At 50.5% G+C, this 5,000-nt stretch overlaps 1 non-coding gene across 1 annotated transcript; it reads right to left on the reverse strand.

Annotated features, from left to right (window-relative positions):
- Positions 1-657: 657 nt before the first annotated feature.
- On the reverse strand, positions 658-812 carry LOC143175568 (5.8S ribosomal RNA). The gene has a single exon (XR_013000294.1). It is a non-coding gene; the product is annotated as a 5.8S ribosomal RNA (ribosomal RNA).
- Between the last annotated feature and the right edge of the window lie 4,188 nt (positions 813-5,000).

The following is a 5,000-nucleotide window of genomic DNA, read 5'->3' on the forward strand; positions in this document are numbered from 1 at the left end:
TGTATAAAGGTTCTGCTGCGAGAAGTCTCGTTTTGCCGTGTGTTTCGGTAACGACGATCCTCCGAAACGTACATCTCATTCGTAAGAGAGGAAGAAAACAATCTCCCTGGGGCCAGTCGGTAATATACCGACATACGACGTGTCGTGCACATCCGTCTCACGCACGGTATACAAAATATGAATAAAACGTGTGTAGTCTCTCTCTCTCGACTTCTTAATATTTTCTTTCACCTCTGACGCATCATTTCAGGTGACGTCGGGAGCGCGGGAAAAAAAATTTTTCTAAACACACGAAACCGTTCATCTCACGAACAGCCGAAAAAGTTGTCGCTCAGATCCATATCGCAGTGGAGCGGTATCCGCGGGCGGTCGTAATTGAACGACGCACGACGCCGCGAACACTCACGCGAGTCCATACAAACGATTCCGATCGTTTTGCAACAACTAGAACGTACACTGTCCGTGAAATTCACAGAATTTTCGCGTGTCCGCGACAAACGCCGACGAGACACCCATCGTTCGCTCGTACGTAGCATCCTTCTCTTAACCCGACTCAGAGACGTTCTTTGCGCCCTTCGGTAAAAAAACGTTCGATCCGAAGAGGTGAACGACGGCGGGGATTTGACAGAGCTACGCAAGCAGTGTATGGTACGTAAACGACCCTCAGCCAGGCGTGGTCCAGGAATTGTATCCGTGGACCGCAATGTGCGTTCGAAATGTCGATGTTCATGTGTCCTGCAGTTCACACGTTGACGCGCAATTAGCTGCGTTCTTCATCGACCCACGAGCCAAGTGATCCACCGTTCAGGGTAATCGTATAAATTTTATATTTCACATATATAATTTTATTCTCACTTGTTCGACCTAATATCTCTCTTCTTTCAAAGAGAAGATAAAAGTTGATACCTGAATCTCCGACCAGCGCGCGAAGGAGATTCAGGCGTCGCCTTGGAGACGACACCGAAGCCTTTCGAGACGAAAAACGTTCAAGTAATATGTATATATTTCTCGACGTTCCGGGCGTATAGTGCATTCAAAAACCCGCGAAAGACGCAGAAGACTCGCACGCGTGGAAACGACGGGGATATATTTTGTATCCTACCCGATACTGAATCCATCGCGTGCAGTCGACCCTCGCGTTCTTCCGATCAGACGCATCTATTGTTGCGCGCATGTTTTCGCGTCGCATCGCGCGAAACGTTGCACGAATCGTACCGATCGATCGATTGAAAGCAAATAATGAAAAAAGACTTCACAGCTGGCTCTTTGCCGGTCATTCGTCCCATGTTATCTCTTGCCGCGAAATTGGCGCGCAAGAGTTGGGTGTCAGACGCGCGGCTTTAAAACGAGCTTCACGGCCGGTCCCTTCGTTACCGCTTTCGTTCTTTCTCTCGGAACGACCATGAACGAACACGACGAGCGACGCTACGGCATACACACGTCCACGGATTCGATTAAAAAAACAGACTTCACAGCTGGCTCTTTGCCGGTCATTCGTCCCATATTATCTCTTGCCGCGAAATTGGCGCGCAAGAGTTGGGTGTCAGACGCACGGCTTTAAAACGAGCTTCACGGCCGGTCCTCTCAATTCCGTGTACGGTACACGCAAGATGCGGGTTCCACTTCCAGACTACCCGGTCCCTTCTCTCTACGAGAATCGATAGTAGAAGAACGGCTCGAAAACGCGTCTCAGAGACTAGGGGAAAAGAAGCGGTATGCGAGCGAAACGAAAACGCATTATGGAAACGTCGCGAAACAATGTTCGACGGTTGCTCGGTTCCAATCGTGCGGCCGTTTCAATTTCTCGTGCGCTTCACCGTCCCTCCGTAACTCTGGCCGATCGCGTATACCGAAGAGCCGACACGCGCAAAAACCACAGGCATTGTATACTGTGTATATATATATATATATGTTACAGTCACAGCCTTCGCGCGTTTTACTCTCCGACGCGGGGTTTCCACGACGAAAGAGAGACAGTTTCGTGGCGGGTGACTCGGCCGAATCGCTACGACGGGTATTTCTATTATAGAACGAATCATCGCCACCCTTTACCAGTGCCCGACGAAGGAATCACAAGGTCATCTGGAGTTTACAATGCCAGCGACGGTAATTCCAACGAAGACCCGATAAGTCAACTCATCGTTCTATTTCTCCCCGTACAGAAAAGCGAATCGACGCTAATGCACCTCGCGCAAGCACGAACGTTCTCTTCGCGTGGATCGTCCCATCGTCCAAAGATGTAAAGACGCATTGGAGATCGTGGTCTCTGGCGGGCTCATTGCACGCCCCACTGCATATCTTTCCTCGAATCGAGAATGATTCGTCCACTAAGGCTGCGAAACTACGCGTCGAGGAAACTAGGGGAAAGAAGCGGGATGCGAGCGAAACGACAATACATTATGGAAACGTCGCGAAACAATGTTCGGCGGTTGCTCGTTTCCTCCTGCGGACGTTTCATTGCTCGGGCGCTTCACGTCCCTCCGTAACCTTCGCGTGCCCCGGAGAGCCGGCAACCGGTGAACCACAGGCGTATAAACTATAGTCTTCTATAGCAAGCCTTCGGCGGTTACTCTCCGACGCGGGGATTCCACGACGAGAGAGAATTTCGTGGCGGGTGACATCGGTCGAAACGCTACGACGGGTATTTCTATTATAGAACGAATCATCGCCACCCTTTACCAGTGCCCGACGAAGGAATCACAAGGTCATCTGGAGTTTACAATGCCAGCGACGGTAATTCCAACGAAGACCCGATAAGTCAACTCATCGTTCTATTTCTCCCCGTACAGACAAGCGAATCAACGCTATCGCACCTCACGCATGCACGAACGTTCTCTTCGCGTGAATCGTCCCATCGTCGAAAGATATAGCCGCTTGGAGATCGTGGCCCATCAAGTTCTTCCGTAACTCCTGCGCGATCGCGTACCCCGGAGAGCAGGCAACCGGTGAACCACAGGCGTATAAACTATAGTCTTCTATAGCAAGCCTTCGCGTTTACTCTACGACGCGGGGATTCCACGACGAGAGAGATTTTCGTGGCGGGTGACACGGCCGAATCGCTACGACGGGTATTTCTATTATAGAACGAATCATCGCCACCCTTTACCAGTGCCCGACGAAGGAATCACAAGGTCATCTGGAGTTTACAATGCCAGCGACGGTAATTCCAACGAAGACCCGATAAGTCAACTCATCGTTCTATTTCTCCCCGTACAGAAAAGCGAATCGGCGCTATCGCACCTCACGCAAGCAGGAATGATCTCTTCGCGTGGATCGTCCCATCGTCGAAAGATGTAAGACGTACAGAAATCGTGGTCCATCACGATTATTCGTAACTCTCCGAGTCGCGTATCTGAGAGTAGGGCAAACGGAGAACCACAGGCATAAATAATACTATATATTTCTTATATAGTTAGCCTTCGCGTTTTACTCTCCGACATGGGGATTCCACGACGAGAGAGAGTTTCGTGGCGGGTGACTCGGCCGAATCGCTACGACGGGTATTTCTATTATAGAACGAATCATCGCCACCCTTTACCAGTGCCCGACGAAGGAATCACAAGGTCATCTGGAGTTTACAATGCCAGCGACGGTAATTCCAACGAAGACCCGATAAGTCAACTCATCGTTCTATTTCTCCCCGTACAGAAAAGCGAATCGACGCTATCGCACCTCGCGCGAGCACGTAACTACTCTTCGCGTGGATCGTCCCATCGTCGAAAGATGTAAGACGCACGGAAATCGTGGCCCATCAACGTTTTTTTGTAACTCTGCCGATCGCGTATCACAGAGCCGAGACGCACATACCACAGGCGTATAATACCGTTTTCTTTCGTATGGTAAGCCTTCGCGTTTACTCTTCGGCGCGGGGTTTCCACGTCGAGAGAGACTTTCGTGGCGGGTGACATCGGTCGAAACGCTACGACGGGTATTACTATTATAGAACGAATCATCGCCACCCTTTACCAGTGCCCGACGAAGGAATCACAAGGTCATCTGGAGTTTACAATGCCAGCGACGGTAATTCCAACGAAGACCCGATAAGTCAACTCAACGTTCTATTTCTCCCCGTACAGAAAAGCGAATCGACGCTGTTGCACCTCACGCAAGCACGAACGTTCTCTTCGCGTGGATCGTCCCATCGTCGAAAGATGTAAGACGCACGGAAATCGTGGCACATCACGTGTTTTCGGAACTCTGTCGACCGCGTATCTCAGAGACGACGCGCGCGAACCACTGGCATATACTATTATATATCGCGTTTTACCCTCCGACGCGGGGATTCCACGACGAGAGAGAGTTTCGTGAGCGGGTTGACTCGGAAGAAACGCTACGACGGGTATTTCTATTGTAGAACGCATCATCGCCACCCTTTACCAGTGCCCGACGAAGGAATCACAAGGTCATCTGGAGTTTACAATGCCAGCGACGGTAATTCCAACGAAGACCCGATAAGTCAACTCAACGTTCTATTTCTCCCCGTACAGAAAAGCGAATCGACGCAATCGCACCATACGCGTGCACGTAAACAACTCTTCGCGTGGATCGTCCCATCGTCGAGAGACGTAAGTTTTCATAGTATGAATTCGCGTTTTACTCTCCGACGCGGGGATTCCACGACGAGAGAGAGTTTCGTGAGCGGGTTGACTCGGAAGAAACGCTACGACGGGTATTTCTATTATAGAACGAATCATCGCCACCCTTTACCAGTGCCCTACGAAGGAATCACAAGGTCATCTGGAGTTTACAATGCCAGCGACGGTAATTCCAACGAAGACCCGATAAGTCAACTCAACGTTCTATTGCTCCCCGTACAGAAAAGCGAATCGACGCAATCGCACCATACGCGTGCACGTAACAACTCTTCGCGTGGATCGTCCCATCGTCGAGAGACGTAAGTTTCCATACTATGAATTCGCGTTTTACTCTCCGACGCGGGGATTCCACGACGAGAGAGAGTTTCGTGAGCGGGTTGACTCGGAAGAAACGCTACGACGGGT

The sequence above is a fragment of the Nomia melanderi genome, unplaced genomic scaffold (assembly GCF_051020985.1).
Source record: "Nomia melanderi isolate GNS246 unplaced genomic scaffold, iyNomMela1 scaffold0108, whole genome shotgun sequence".
NCBI lineage: Eukaryota > Metazoa > Arthropoda > Insecta > Hymenoptera > Halictidae > Nomia > Nomia melanderi.